This window comes from Papio anubis, chromosome 2 (genome assembly GCF_008728515.1).
Source record: "Papio anubis isolate 15944 chromosome 2, Panubis1.0, whole genome shotgun sequence".
Lineage (NCBI taxonomy): Eukaryota > Metazoa > Chordata > Mammalia > Primates > Cercopithecidae > Papio > Papio anubis.
Window position 1 is genome coordinate 156,042,962 of NC_044977.1, and position 16,750 is coordinate 156,059,711.

General features: G+C 43.2%; 1 long non-coding RNA gene across 1 annotated transcript; it reads right to left on the reverse strand.

The window, feature by feature from the left end:
- Positions 1-1,688: 1,688 nt before the first annotated feature.
- LOC103882342 lies at positions 1,689-12,017 on the reverse strand. The gene is made up of 2 exons (XR_644123.3): positions 11,547-12,017; positions 1,689-2,230 (listed from the first exon to the last, which is right to left on the reverse strand). It is a non-coding gene; the product is annotated as an uncharacterized LOC103882342 (long non-coding RNA).
- Positions 12,018-16,750: the final 4,733 nt, after the last annotated feature.

The window sequence follows — 16,750 nt, forward strand, 5'->3', positions numbered from 1 at the left end:
TTGCAGAGCCCTTATCATTTTGGCTGTGTTCATATAGGGCATGGAGAGCTTAGCGGTTGAGCATGCATGGTAACTAATGAGGTAGACAGAGAAGGATGGATCAGTTAGAATGGAGCCTCTGGCTCCCAACTTGCCAGGTTGTTATCAGCTGGGCTAGAAAAATCCTCATAAGGCTGCACCTCTTGATGAGTTTGCAGGGGCTGAGACTCTGGCTCCTCCTTTCCTTTTTCCTAGAAATGTCGAAAGAGGACTGTGGTCCTACTGCCTGTCTATGGATTGACTGATAGACTCTCCTAGTTCTTCTTGGCTGACCCAGAGGAATTCATCTCTCCTAGGAACCAGGACTGGGAGCAACAAGTGGGTGAGGAGGGAGAGAAATGCAGGGAAGCCTAATGCTGGGCCAGAGACTGGAGGGTAAAAGTCAGGGTAGAGGGTCAATGTCAGGCCATCAAGGTTAGATCCAGACCTAGGAACTGGAAAACAGGTACTGAGACTGTTGCCATAGCAGGACAAGGGCTTGGAAAGCCACTTAATTTCTCTGAGCCTCAGTTTCCTTGTATGTAAGATGAGACTAATAACTTCTACTTGGCAAAGTAGTTGTTAGAATGAAAAATGAACATAAATCACTGAACACATTTGTGGCACAAAGAAGCAACTTTCATTAATGGTAGCTCATTATTACTATGCGCCAGCTACTTAGCAAGGTCCTTGGATAGGTTGGGAGAGTGATGGTTACGAAAATGAGTAAGATATGCTCTCAGTTCTCAATTTGCTCATAGCTTCGCAATTATCATATAAGTTAGACCATGATGAGTGCTGTAATAAGTGAAACCACTGTTGCTGAATTTCTCTTGTGACCCCATAATTGCTCAGTTGTGGAAAACCTCTCAAGTGACCGAAACCCTCCCAGACAAAGATATTACAGAATCATGCTTCCAATTAATGTCTCCTAACTCGGATTACAAATGTGGGCTAGAATTTCTCAGAGTCACTGTCTACGGTTTCTCAGGTAACTGGAACTAAAGAGTATGCACAATGACATTCTTTAAGGATGTTTTTAAAAATATAGTGATATGTGTGTAAGAGGAACCTTTTCTACCATGGACCATTGAACCACAATGGGAAAAAATTGAGGACTACAGAACTAAAGCACAATTATATTTTCTTTCTTTTTTCCCCTCAGAGAATACAAAGCTCCTATTCATTCACTTTCATAATTAGAACAGGTCTCTAAATAAGTTCAACAAATGAGAAAACAACACCCCTTTTTTATATATAATCAGTTATTAATGGAAATGGATGAGGCAGGGAGGAGTAAAGAGAAATCAACCCAAGAAGGGCCAGAGATGAAAAAGTAAAGACTGACAGGGACACACAAGGTGTGGAAGGTACAGAGAGAGACTCAAGACTAGAAGCAAAGATAAGTCATCACACATAGATGGGAGGACAGGAGTGTGTGTGTGTGTGTGTGTGTGTGTGTGTGTGTGATGGGAATGGGGGCAGGGAGAGGAAGAGCTGGCATATTCTAAGCCATACCTTTTAAATCGAGGCCATTAAACTTTTTCCGGAAAGGGCCAGAGAGTAAATATGTTAGGCTTCGTGAATCATGTATTTTCTGTTGCAACTACTCAACTTCGCTGTTGTAGGGCAAAAACAACCATAGACAATATAGAAACAAATGGGCACACTGTGTTCCAATAAAACTTTATTTACAGAAACAGTTGGCCAGCTAGATTTGGCCCACAGGTCATAGTTTGTGAACCCTGCTCTAAATCATGACTTTTTGAGTAGTCAATAAACAGTGATGTTTCTACTGGGTTCTCAAGGCTCTGATTCCCTCAGATACCTCTAAATAGCTCACTAAGTCCTATAAGGATCATGGTTGCTGAGAGGTTTATACCCTTAGGTCCTTTCCTTCCGACCATACAACCTGGCACAATTTCTACTAAAAAGAAGGAGGAGCAGAAAAGATGGCTTCATCTTGGGTGGTGGTGGGGTGAGACAGGAGGCGAATGTTTGCAGGCCACCCAGACCCAGCCAGCCAGCAAAGTGCAGGGCCACAGCCCACGCCCAGGGCTTGCCTGGGTTCCCTGGTAAACAGCTCCTCCAGGCCAAGGCTTTCTCTCCAGCCCCTCACCTTTTGTCCCAGCACATAATGATTCTGACCTCTGGCATTTCAAGAGTCTGCTGTGAAAAAATGTGGTACTTTGATCCATCCATTGTTGAAATTCTGGAAAGAGAAATAAATAATTTGAGGCACATGGTGGATTCCTCAGGGAAAACCCTGTGAGAGAAGAGGCAAAAAGACAGCAAAAGTGGAGAAAGGAAGAGTGCTCTCAAGGAGTTATTTATCTCTTTGCTCTTCTTCCTGAGAGGGCTGGGGTGGGAGTGGGGGTAGGTGGGGATAGATGGGGGTGGTGGGCAGCCTGCTTGGGGAGGCTCTGAGACAGACCAGATGTGGGCTGACCTCATGGCCATTTCTAGCTGCAGCTGTCGAGGATGTTTAACATTCCTGATGTTTAGATTTATATAATGCTGTTCCCCTGCAGAGTTCAAGGCATTCGGTGTGATGCATTGGGAAAATGCTGCATTAATTGTTGGGAAATCTGGGACATCATCCTGGAACCTGGGGTCTACCAGGTATTTGAGGTTGGGCTAGACTGTGTTCTGAGTGTGCTCTGAGTGTCCTGAAAGAGGACTACTGTGTCCAGTGATCTTGGGAAAAGTAGTGCTAAACCAGAAGAAACAAGTGTCTGCTTCACTCACATCCATTAATATGCAAATGTGCTTCACGAATGATCAGTGGTCATAGTCACAATTGTGTATGTGTAACACTGTCTACCATCTGTCCTTCATGCACCCTTCCTCTTGCTCGGCTTCAGAAGCACAGCCATGCCCTATTTTGTCTCCCCTTGAGGCATATTTTATGTCTTCTTTTCCTTTTCTCATCCTGTCTGAGTGTCACTCAAGGGTCTGAACAAGGTTGTCTGCTCTTTTCTGAATGCACTCTCTGTTCCCATTCATTCTCAAGGCTTAAGACATGACTTCTTTACAGTTTAATTTACATTTCTAGCCTTGACTTCTTGCCAGTACCTGCATTTCCAGGTGACACTTCCTTGTGCACATCCTTCTATCCTTTCAATGACGATGTGCCTAAACTCAACCCACTGTTTGCCCTTCTTCCTCTCCATTTTTCCTTAGGACTTGGTTGCAGGTCTGACTGCTTCACACCACGTCTGCCCCTCCTGAGATGAGCCTCTTATTTCTAGACTTGTAGCATGTGGCTGCTACACTCATCTTGGTTGAAATCTCTTTCATAATATTTCTTCAAAATGTACAATGTCTTCCTTTTGCCTGTGGAACAAAGTGCAAACTTCATGTTTGGCTTGTCCTGGTCTAGGAGTCACATCGTCTGGATCTCCACGTGGGCTCTCTGGTCCAGACTGAAATAAGACCCCTGTTTTTGTCCAAATCTTAGACCTTCAAAGCACACTGTAAATCCCTTTCCCTTGAGGGCCTCATCTGGCTGTTGTTCCTTCCCTGACCTTCCCCAGCAGTATAGCCTCACTGCACAGCAGGGCGTGTCCACTCTCACTGTGGTGCTCTCTGCCACTGCTTCTTACCTGGGGCGTGAATTAATGTTCTGCAAGTCTTTCACATCTCCTGTGAGATCTAGCCAGGATAGGAACATCTTGGGTATCCTGTACATGTTTTGAGGTTGACTGTCTTTTTAGGTGGCAATTGTACTTAAAAACAGTGGCAAGAGCTGCCAAATAAATAGCAGACATCACTGGCATATCATTCTAGGCATAAGAAATAGCCATACAAGGTTACTGCTCTGTTCCCCTAAGAAGGGTATTTATTAGTCAGATTTCTCCAGAGAAATAGAACCAATACTACACACACACACACACACATCCCACACACTATATATATAATACACACACACACATATATACAATAGCACATATCTGTGGTATTACATATATAGTATATATACATATAATATTTTGTATATACATGGATATGTATGAGATTTATTTCTTTATTTTAAGGAATAGGCTAATGTGATTGTGGGGGCTGGCAAGTCTGAAATCTGTAGGGTAGACCTAAAAGCTGGAAATTGAGGCAAGAGTTAATGTTTCAGTTTTGAGCCCAAATTCCTCAGGGCAGCCCACTGAAAACTCAAGCAGGATGTCTATGGTTCAATCTTGAGGAAATCTCCTTCATCTTTGGGAAAACTCAGTCTTTGTTGTTACAGCCTTCAACTGATTGCACAAGACTTACCCATATTATAGAGGGTAATCTGCTTTATTCAAAGTCTACTGATTTGAATGTTAACCACATCTATAAAAGAATCTTCACAGGAACACCTAGACTGGTGTTTTACCTAACAACTGGACTTCACAGCCTACCTAACCAAGTTGATGTATAAGATTAACCATCACAAGTACTTTTGAGAGCCCTCCTACTACTTGAAGGTGTCCTGTGGCTTCCTTTTGGCTTGAACAGAACTTCAGGACACCTGATCACGGCTGGCAGAAAGATTCTAGGCCTATTGCTTGTAACCCTTGTGGCACTGGCCTGGACTGTTTTGTTGATTAATGGTGTGCCCCAATCTCATTGTCCATAAATGGTGGTAACTAAGTTTCCTTTAGCTCTAACATTACACACGCGAGCATCAGGTAGTCCTGTATCTATATATAATGAGAGTAGTAGTAACTAACACATATCAAAGGTTGACTGTGTGCCAATAGGCATTGTTTGACATAACTTATGTGAAATAACTAACTTAATCTTCCCAGCAATCTTATTAGATAGCAGCTGTTCCTAACCCCATTTTAATAGATGAGGGAATGGAAGCACAGAGAGTTTAAGTTAACAACTCAAGGTCACACAGCTAGTCAGTGGCAGAGCCAGACTTTGGACACAGGCATCCCGGATCCAGAGTCTGAGCTCTTAACCACCACACAATGTGGTTTCTCCAGACTATCTCACAGGGTTGTGGTGGAGAGCGAATGGGGTAATGGATCTGCAAATACTCTGTGGACACTAAAGACTTACATGGCTCTAAGGTAGCATTACTATTAATGATTTGTCTCTTGAGCGCTTCCATAAGCAACCCTTGGGATGAAGTCTCATAACTGAATTCCATCTGAAAGTCCCTAGCACATTGTCAAGTACACAGTAAACTTAGCTGATGTGCAGTGAACACTGGGGCAACGGAATGAATCAAGGATGTGCAAACAAAGCACTACTTGATGAGATCTCAGTTTTGAATCTATTCTCCTGGTGAGTGTGGACAGAAGCCAGCCTTTGTCCTTCTCTGTGAAAAGAATCAGAAGAACATCTCCAGCAGTTCATATTTACTTGTTCATGTTCCTTCATCAATTTCTTGAAAAATAAAGCACTACCTGCACTTTCTTTTTTCTAGGCACAAACACTTGAGATAGTTAAGGCAGCACATCTCCCCGGTGACAGGAGGTCCAAGTGCTGTTTGAGTTGCTGGGCATGAGACTGTGTGACTGTGCAGTCAGCCCTAGCAACAAGACAGGAGGTGAGAGATCTGCTTTCCTTGAGAAGGCCTCTCACAGTGACCCTTACAGCTCCAACTTTGCCATGTGGAGCACATTCCTGGGTTGGCAGACTCTCAACTTCAGACGTCATTCTGGCCAAATGAGTGCTTTTTTTTTTTTTTTTTTTTTTTGACAGAGTCTTGCTCTGTCACCCAGGCTGGAGAATGCATTGGTGCATTCTCGACTCACTGCAACCCCTGCCTCCCGGGTTCCAGTGATTCTCCTGCCTCAGCCTCCTGATTATCTGGGATTACAGGTACCCACCACCATGCCTGGCTGATTTTTGTATTTTCAGTAGACACAGGGTTTCACCATGTTGTCCAGGCTGATCTTGAACTCCTGACCTCAGGTGATCCACCTGCCTCGGCCTTCCAAAGTGCTGGGATTACAGGCGTGAGCCACTGTGCCTGGCCCAAATGAATGCTTTTGATACAAGAGCCTAAGAAGGCCAAGGAGGCTGAGGGGAATTTGAAGACCTCTGTTTAATGATTCTGCTTTGGTTTCCCCTTCGCTTTTTACTATCCTTCATGTCTTCCAAGGTGAAGCCTTCCAGGCCAGCAGCCCAGCCACAAGGACACTCTCTCTGGGGAAAGGGGAAACTTCTGGAGTTTTTTCCTGGATCTGTCCTCCTCGAGACATGGTGTTTGGCTGTGATATTCAGCTCAGCTCCATTCTTCGTCATTCCTGCTCTCTCTCAGTGGATGGGAAATTCCTCTCTGTCCTAATATGACTGGGTACGGAACAGAGAAGACTTTTGGTTCTGCCATTCAGGATATGCCCTATGCTGTACATGGTCAGGGTAGTCCTACATGTCCAGATGTATAGGTCCAAGCTTCGAGAATGCGAAGTTCATATTGCAGCCTTGGTTCCCTCATTGCTCACTCCTAACTTCCAGTATGTGATTGCACTAGAAGCCTACCACTGACCTGACCAACATCTTCTGTTGTTTTCCTTATCCCTCATTTCCTTTGACACCCTAGACTACTCACTCTCTGGCACACGCTGCTAGTCATCTGCTCCACATCCACACATTCCCAATTAGTGAGGGGCAGCAATTTGTCCTATTAGACATGTCCTCTGGTCAGAGGTGGTGATGAGTCTCAGATCTGGTTAATGAGATGTAAGCAGCGACTGCTGGCTGGGGCTTCCAAGAAAGCTCTTTTACTCCTGATCAATGGGAGCAAACAATTCACCTTTCCCTTTTGCCCTTCCCCTTCTTTTTGCCTAGAATACAGAGGTTGACCTGCTTCTTGTAGCCATGAGGATGAAAATCACAGACTGAAGCTGAAGGAGTTGGACACAGCCTGAGTCCTTGAAAGCATCCCCAAGGCAGTCACAGCAGCATTAGACTGCCTGCTGCTGGATTCCTTGGTGGCAAGAGCAGAGTTCTATTCCCTGCAGCCAAATGGAATCCAAGCAGATACAACTTCTTTCTTAAAACTTTCATCTTGCCTGTTCATAATGATTAAATCCTTGCTTGTCTGTCCTTGGCTGGCTTCTTTTCTTCCCTCTGCACTCTCTGCCCACCAGCATTGACCGGGCCAAGTTATGGTGTCCCAGAGGCCCCCGCAGGCAGTTACACAGTCACTTCTTTGGGCTTGTATGTGTTGCCCTACTGTGGGATTTTGTGTGTGTGTGTGTGTGTGTGTGTGTGGTGGTTCGTGTATGTAGGGGATGACTACATTCAGTGAAGGGAAATAGCTGCTCAGTCACATGGACCCCAGGGACCTCGGCACAGTTCATCCTGCTACCTCACCTTACCCAGCAGTGGAAAAGCAAACAAAGGAGTCGTTTTTAACTAGCTAAATTTTGAATTTTGGAAACACCTGTTCTGCGTCCCAAATGGTTTGCATACTGGGTTTGGCCATAAATCTCTGGTTGTCTTAGGACAGGAATGGCAACTACCTGGTTCTTTTGACACCATTCTGCATGCTAGCTGTTCCCCAGTGGAGATCACTACTCGATCATACTATTTTGTGTGTTTGTTAATTTTGAGCCCAAAGCATTTTAGAATCTTCCTGGAAACAGTATTCAAGGGAGCCATTTTCATATCTTTGGGTCGGCATATGCAAAGTGGACAGTTTGACGGAGGTTTCACTTGCTTCTAAAGGGCCTCGGGGCTTCTTTAGGTGTGGAATGCAAGGATACTAAGCCTTTGGGATGGCACAGTTCTTCTCATGGGATAAGACCAAGGCAAAAGTGGCTTGGGCAGACAAAAGGAAATGAGGGGATAATGACATTCTCTTTTCTTACTGCTCTCTTTAATCTTTGTATCTAATCCTCCTAAACCCCCAAATTGAAGTGTCTGTGTCTACTGTCCTGAGCTGATGTAGGGAGATGAGTGGGAATGGAAGCCGACGGGAAACTCATCAGAGACAGCACATTCTGAAGATCAGCAAAAGGGAAGTGTGACAGCCAACTTCTTGGTGGGGACGGCAGAAATGTAATTAAATTTTCTGATCTTGTTAGCCAATTTCTTCACTCACTGCCCCTGAACCAGAGAACGGGGAGGGAGGAAGGACACTGTTGCATCCGTGGCGGTGGGGAGGGAAATGAGCTTTTCACGGATTATTGGGTTAGTTCCACTTCTCCCACTTTTTAATTTATTTGTCTGCATGTTCTCCAGAGCTGAAAAGGCTCTGAGTCCTTTCCCATTTTCTTTTAATTAGATCTGATTTTGGAGTCTGAAAACTTGGGAGGGCTCAGGTTACACTAGCAGGATGACAACAGTTGGAAGGTACTCGTCTCCTATTAGATTTTTAAAAACTCCTTCAGAATTTAAGATTCCTAGTGATGGGTTATTTTTTTCTTTTCATTTCTTTCTTTTTATTATTTAACAGTTATAGTACCACTTGCACTATTTATCACCTTATCCCATTTTCTTATCTTTTGGTTAAAAATCATGAACATCACCGATGTTTTACAAATTTCAGAAGAGTATGTATTTACTCCAAAGTCTTCTCCTTCATATTCCTCTTTTGCAAAATGGAACACAGATGAGGAAAGCTAGTTGTGGTCTTTCTGAGTATGTAAAAGGAGTAACATCAATTCTATGTTCTCTCTTTTTCGAAGCACAAGAAAAAAAGAAACAACAAACAACAAAAAGACTCACCAGAAAGAAACCAGGCTGTGGCTGTGGTGAATAATTTGGTTTATCACTTAAAACCCCTAGCAACAACATCCTGGGGCTAAGGGCATCTGAAGCCTCAGGTGAGAAAGCCAAACATAGAATACTGGGTGGCTTGTGAAGAAACAAGAGCCCATTTCTTGGCTACAACCTGGATGTGCTTTTGCTGCAGAGGCTCTGTCAGGTGTCCTGGTGCCAGAATGGTATGTGTGCCTGCAGTGCATGGAGGCCTGCTGCACTGGAGAGCATTTGTTTTACAATTCATCCTGGGCAAGAGGCATTCTCCAGCGTTCTGCTTGGTGGCTCAAAATTTATGATGCTACAGGGCATGTTTGGGATGGCCTGACTTAAAATATAGGCTACACAATATATGCAAAGAGCACTTTGGGAAGACCTGTGGACACTTCAAATAAATGGGTAGCCATCCTCCAGAGAAGTTATAATTGAGGTTCCAAGGAAGCCTCTGTAACCGCCGACTGTGAGAGACAAGATATATGTATTCAGTGATTGTGGACCAAGAGAAATGATTCAAATATTAGCCTAAATTGAAAGCCAAAAGGCAGAAACTGAGTAAGTTTTACTGTAAAGTCAAGCTGTTTCATACAAGGGCAGCCCAAAGGAGCCTGCTCCAGGATTACTAGAGCAGAGATGTTTTCCCCCAGAGAGTTTCTGCGTTCCTGAGAACCCCCAGACAGCCCAGCTGATAATTTTTGGAACACGTCACAAAAATGCCAACATGTCACATGTGAGGACAGCATGCCATTTAACTCAGAATCCACTATCCCAGCATCCGGCCTGGCGCGGGTTGAGGGATGAAACATGATTTTCTTGGGGGGTCTGTGAGGGGTCACAGAAGGTCCATGGAAGCCATGACATTTGGCTTGGGCCTTGAGGGATGAAGGAAGTTGAAACTTGAGGAAGTGGGGAAGGAGGAAGGACATTTTCAGAAAAGGGACCTCCCTAAGAAATGGCATGAAAAAAGAAAAATACGCTGGGTACTTGAGAAATAGAAATAAATTTAGCCTGGGCAACAGAAGGTATATGATGGGCTGGAAAGGTAGGCAGAGCTGAAGCTCAGAGAGCCCCCAGTGTGCGGCTCACATTTGTATTTCAGAGAGTAGGAAATGTGGGCAAGGAAGGCTGATGGCAAAAGTGCTGAAGGAAGAATAAACTCTCTGAAACTTAGTTTCTTTGTAAAATGAGGGTGTCGGACAGATTGCTTTTTCAGGGAGTATTCTCTGAGCCTCATCTCAGCTGCTATAGAAAGAGAGCAAATAGCTTACAAATGTTGGCTGCCCATTCTAAACAACTCTGTCTTTCTCCCTTTCCTCAGAATGCAAGGAGAGAGAGAGAGAGGAAGACGGAGAGGGGAGAGAGAAGATGTTGTAAAACAAAAGGGTTCTAGAATCTTTAGATTCACAGACAAAAGACAAAAATCTTAAAAAATTCTGTGGAAAACAAATTCTTCATTAATGTTGTTTTTATTACTTTTGTTGATAAAAGTGATGCTGCTTAAGTGCTCTTGCTAAAAGAAAAAAAGAAAGAGAAGGAAAGAAGAAAGAAAGGAATTCTGCTAGTTTGTCATAAACTTTTGGAGAGTTGTCAGACTTAGAAAACAGTTGGAAAACAGATCTTCTGAACAGATCTGCAGAGGCATGGGGTGCGGTTTGGTATGATAAGCATACATGATGTATTAAAGCGCACGCTGAGCGCAGAAATCCTCACTGCTTGCTACTATCCCACGGCTGCCATGGCCGGGTCCCCTGCTTGCCTCAGCCACAGCCTGCTCACTGTGTGTCCTCTTCCCTGAGAGACAGAAAATAACATAGAAACCTCTTCATGTGACCGTCAAATCACAGAATCATTATTGCATTTTAGGGCTAAGAGGAAACTTAGAGCCTTCGGCTAGTTGACAGATATGAAAATATTCCTAGGAATCAAACTATGCTAGGAAAACTGGGCAGTGAGACCCACATATGTGAGTTTTGTAACTGCAGGTGAGGCGGGAATAACGTCTTAATATTAACAAAGATGGATAAACATTCCCCAAACTTTTCCCCGTGAGACACTGACTACACCCCCCCCAACCTCCCACCTCCTTGGTTACAGATGGGCTTTTGGATTTGGAAGCTGAATGGATCTGAGACTGAGACAAGGGATGAGGTGGGGAAAATGCTGGGAGGGAGCTGTCACATTGCCTGTCCAGTTCCATGTGTCCACCCTTAGGCCTGGACTGCTGTGAGGTCAATGAACTTGGAGGAGAGCATTGTCCTTCCTCCTTTCTCAGGGAGTGCCTCCTCTCAAGGTGCCAAGCTCCTCCAGGCAGGTGACCTTGCTGGCCTTGCCCCACAGTGCTCTGCCTGGATTCAAACTCTGGCTGCTTCTTAGGGACAAAGATTAGGCAGGAGGTGGCCAGAATTTCCTGCCAGATGAGACCTAGCAATGGAGGGATGACTGATCTTCACAACACCAGCCTGAAAATAGTTGAGGAAAACTAACTGAAGTCAGTATTATTGACTATTGTGGATATCAATAATTTCTTTTGGACATTAAGCCAAATGAAAGCACAAGTAAAGGGAACAATAATTTTTGAACAAATATTAAACATGTAGTTTCTGATTTCAGACTGGTATATTGGAAAAGCAGTGCTCAAATACCCCAGAGCTAATAAAGATATAGCAGGCTTTCATTAAAACAGATATTAGAATGAAAGTACAGCTTCAACATACTTTTATACAGTGAAATATAGAATAAGCAGTTCTTTCATTAGGGATGGGGAAATCAAATTTTAAAAACAATGTCTAGTTAGAAGTTTTTCTACTGATCATCAATTCAGTACTTACTTCCAATATTAATAACTCAGCTAAGCACCTGGAAGGAGGCTTTTCTCTGCTGAGTTAATGAATTTTTCTGTGAGTCTTCATTTGATTGATTACATCATAGCAAGTGTGACCACATTAGACGCTGCCCTGGAAATATGATTATCTGAAGCAACAGTTAAAGAACAAGGAATTACTGAGGATGAACAAGTTCTATTTTAGAATTGTTTATGACAGACAATTCTGAGGCAAACAAACTCAAAATAGATACAGGAGAAGTGGGATTGTTTGCAATGTCTAACACAAAAGTAAAGGCTTTTGTGTATATTAGATATGCATTTCTTTGGGGAAATATTATAACTGAAAATTCCAATAAAACATTCTTATGTAGCAGAGAAAATAATTATGATGAATAAATATGAGCAGCAAAGTTGAAAGTAAGATAAGTCAACTTCTTTCTTCTCCATTTAAACCTATGAGTATAGGAGTCAGATACTGAAAAGCACTCTAGGATTCAGGTTCACAAATACTGGAGGGAGGTGGTGATCAGTTGAGGAGGCCCCCAGAGGATGCTTTATATTTGTTCTAAGGATTCCAGTGAAAGCAACAGACACCTGGAATGTCCTTGTTAGGAGAAACCTTAGCATTACTTTCCCAACCTTCCCTACTTCCCCGTGCTGTACTGTAAACAGAACCGGTTACATCATTTTACAAGGCCCCCCAAATAAAAATGCCGGGCAGGGCCCTTTATTGAAAAATTGTTAAGAGTTTGCAGGAGGCAACACAAAGCATTAAACCAAGTGTAGGGCTCCTCTAAGTGCTAGGTCCTGTGAGATATTACAGGTCGCATGCCCTGACTATAAATGCAGAAGCAGGGAGCGTAATGGCTCAGGGTTGCCCTCCAATAGAACTCTTTACTCCTTTTACTTGTTTCTACTGGCCCTTGGGCACCAAAAAGGTTGGGTGTGGGGGAAAAGAGGGGGAAATCCTATGCAGAAATCACACCATGCCCTTTTTTGTTAGCAGAGCTGGTCATGCCCTTCCTTCTTGCTTGCCCTTTAATCAGCTAAAAATTCAGGCACCTCCTCTTTGACCCAGGATCCTTTACTTATTTCCATATTCTCAAACATTGAATGTATACAGTGCCAGGCAGTGTGCCAGGGACTGAAGGTACAGAGGTGAACAAGACACAGTATTAGTCTTTGAGAAGCTCAATCTGGTGATGAGAGAACTTGACTTTTCTTATCTGAGAAATGGAAGAGAAGAATTCCACATGAGGTCGGGGAATGTGAGTTGTCATTTTCAAATAGAGGGAATAACGTATAAATCCAGTACTTTGGCATCAGCTTGTCATTTTTCAGTGAGGGAGATCACATAGGAAGGCCATATCGCTTAGTAAGTAAACCCATCTTTATTTATCAGTGGTTTTGGATGGGCAGAGAAAGGAAATTGATCTTAACAGGTCAGGACTATAGGACCATCAGAGGGAGGTGAAATCTGATTGAGAAATGGGCTAGACTTCCTAGAACTTCCTAGAACTCACTGGAATGAACATCTTGACTCCTAGCAGTATGACTACATTTGTAGCACAACGGAAAGTGACTTCCTCGATGTGGCCTCTGCCACAGGTGCTTGTCCTCACAAGGGAGGTAGGAGAGTGAGGGAGAACCATTTTATGTCATAGGTCTGCACAGAGAACTGGTTCAATACACTTGATTTTATCTAGTTTATGTCTTATTAGACCAGTCACAGAAGGGAAAATGAGTCCTTTTGATACCTTTAATCACCGTCGCAGTTCCTCTTACCTCAAGAAAGCTTTCCTGAGGAAGGGAGGTTTTTCCAAGTCTCTGAGGGATAAACTTCGTGGTTGCTGGCTTCAGAACAGTGTGTTTTTTGCTTTGTATTTGTGACAGACTTTTTCTTTCCCCTTCTGTGAATGTTAACTAGAACACAACAGATTTCTTTTGGGTATGGTTGAAAACATTCTGATTTTCATTTTTCCTGAAAATATTTTGAAGGTGGGTAAAGACGGTCTTTAAATGCTGCTCTTGGAAATAGTTTTTCTCAAACTGTGTTTACAGCATATTAAACTAAATAAACATTCTAAAGACACAGATGTTGGAGTGCTATCTGAATAATGTCAAATTAAAATTGTGAAGTAGGAGGTTGGAAAAAAGCATATGTGGTTGGTTTGCTGCATGATCTGGACTCAACGGGGGTTCCATCAGCAGGCAACCCGTCCTTTTATCCACAGCTCATTTCAGCATGATGTGTAGATTTGTTCTTGCCTGCTCCTTAGGTGGAATTTGGGGCAAATTCCATAATTTTTTAGGTCATTCTCAGATGACAAATTTCTCTCTGACCAGTTCTAGTGTCAAAAATGTCCCACTTCAAATAATGAGACTATTCTATCCAGTGTCATAATCGTCTAACTCCACGCCCTTGTCAAGGTTAAAACATCTCCCTTCTCTGAGCAAACTCAGGCTGCTTTGGACTGGGAAGCCTGGAGCAGGGAGGGGAAGTCAACTGTTTTTTCATCTCCTTGGATTACTGGATTGTTATTATTATCATTTGGATTGGATTATTGATCTCATTCTTTACTCCCTCCCTCTGCCATGCGCTCTTTCAGTACAATCGACAGGGTGTACTTTACCACCTCATTGATTCTTGAACTTGGCCAATGGAGTGAGAGTAGTTATGATGCAGGCAGAGCTTACTAAGTGCCTGAGTGCTTTGGCTTGCTCTCCTGCACTCCTGTGATCAGCGTGAGAAGGACATGCCTCAGGTAGCCACTGTCCCTTCAGCCAGAATGCAGGCAGACCTGGTTTAACTATAGCTTAGCACAACCTGCAAAAGCATTGATTGCCATCCTCTGGAATGTGAGGATAATTCGCATCAAATGTTTTCTTTTTCACCTTTGGGAACTCAGGAGGAATTGAGACAATTTTACGTTTTTACATCTTGATGGATAATATATATTTTCTTCTGTGGAATTGGGAAAAAGTATAGAGCCACACTGTGTTATAATCTAAGTGAAACATTTTGCACAGTGCCTGGCACATGATAAGCACTCAACAAAAAGAAATTTATTGTGGGTTACTGGTATTATTAGTTGACATCTTTTCTACAGGAACAAAATTACTCAAGGACTTTAAAATTACTGTTTGTGAGTAAAGAGAATGCCTAGGAGTTTCCTAGCTTTGAAAACTATTCTGGGCAACTCAAATGCTGCTGATTGCATTTCTCACTGGACGTTATTCCAGGACTCAGGACAAGAGAGGTTCAGAGTTACAGCCTACCTATCCTCAGTGCTACTCCTGTAAGCACTTACATGTTTTATTCATGGGCTCTTCCTTTATTTCCAGAATATTCTTTAAGTGCCTATACTGGGAATATTCCATTTGCTTCTTCAAATCCGTTCTTCCCACCCTTTCCAACCTTGTTTTTTCCAGTAGGGGATCAAAGGCAGGAGGACAAAGAGATCAGCGTGTTTACTTCCTCAGATTCTCTCCTACTGACTTTGAGCCTACTTCATCCCTCTACTAAAGACCATAGCTCCTGTCGGTCAGCTTCCTTCATAGAGCTACCCACTGGAGGAATTATGTTCCTGTAACTACTCCCTCCCATTGCCCTTTCAGGCTTGGAAGGCCTAACAGCTACCTGCTGCTGTCAGTCACAGGCTACTGCATTATCTTCTGTGATTTCTCTGAACCAGTGCTTCTTGGTTGCACATTAGAATCACCTGAGGAACTTTTAAAAAATTTCAATCTCATGCCCAGGCTATACTCTGGACCAGTGAAGTCCATCAGAATATAATTTGAGCCACATAGTAATCTTAAAGATTCTAGTAGCCATATTATTAAAAGTAAGAAGAAATAGGTCAAATTAATTTTTGAAATTATTTTTTCTAACTCAGCACAATCCAAACATTATCATTTCAACAAGAAATTATTTTTAAAAATGATGGAGATATTTTGTATTCTTTATTTCTCTTTGTACCAAGCCTTCAAAATCTGGTGAATACTTTATATTTACAACATATCTTGATTTGGACTAGCCACATTGCAAATGCTCAGTGGCTACATGGGGCTACGGGCTACCTTATCAGACAGCACAGGTCTAAATTAATTTGGTCAGGTTCCTGGGGATGGGACCCAGGCAGTAGTAATTTTTAAGACTCCTGAGGATATTACATTTAATATGTAGGAAGATTGAGAACCACTTTCTTAAACCCTGCTCACATCTTTATAAATAGCCCTTTATTAAATTCTCTTTAAATTACCAAATTTGAAAATGTTATCTGTTTCATGCCATGTGCCCAGTACTGGGTGGGAATATGGAGGTGACTTAGGCAGAATGTATCTCCTCTGGCAAGTTCTAATGTTGAGCAGAAACTGGACAGGTCAGCAACCATTGCAGTGTGAGGAGCAGGGATGAGTGAGCCTACAGGCAGGCCAGACACACCTTTAGAGCACCTGCATATGGGGCCACCAACAATGTGAGAAAAGTGGAGGAAATGAGAATGTTATTAGAATTCCTCACACTTTATATAATTGTATATTGTGTGTATACAAGTGCAGAGGAGGGTGGAGAGGTAAGTACCACCATTTTGGTGCCTGTGTCCTCTGATGGCTGTCAGAGCTCTGATGGTGGGGAATGTCTGGGAGCTTAGAGGAGGGAGGGTACCTCATCTCCATTTTCTGGTGAACGTCAGTCAAGGGTCAACTGAGTTTATGAATTTCTTTCAATTCCATGTGGCCAGTATCCCAGTTGTCTGCAATACAGATCCCTGCTGCCCCTAGCAAACTGGGTGTGTACTTTCTAGGCCTATCAATTTGTTAAAGATCAGTGTTTTAAGTCAGTTATCTTCAGCCTGGCTTTCGGGGTTACCTCTGGGCATAGACCTTGGTTGCTGAGAACTAAGTATGTCTAAGTGTAGGGTGACCACTTCATCCTGGTTTGCCTGGGACTTCCTTGGTTTTAGTACCGAAAGTCCAGCATCTCAGACACCTCATTGGTCCTGGGTGAACTGGGACAGTTGGTCACCCTATGTGAGATCTGCCTCCTGGCTACTCTGTCCTGCTTCCTCTGCTGCAGCCGGAGGGCAGTGAGGTCTTGCTCCCTGCAACCCCCACAGAGCTTAGGCACAGGAGGCCATGTTGTAATAGTCTGTTTTCCTCTGCGGCCCACACCATCAGGTGAATTCCATGTAGAGTCTGTGCAGTATT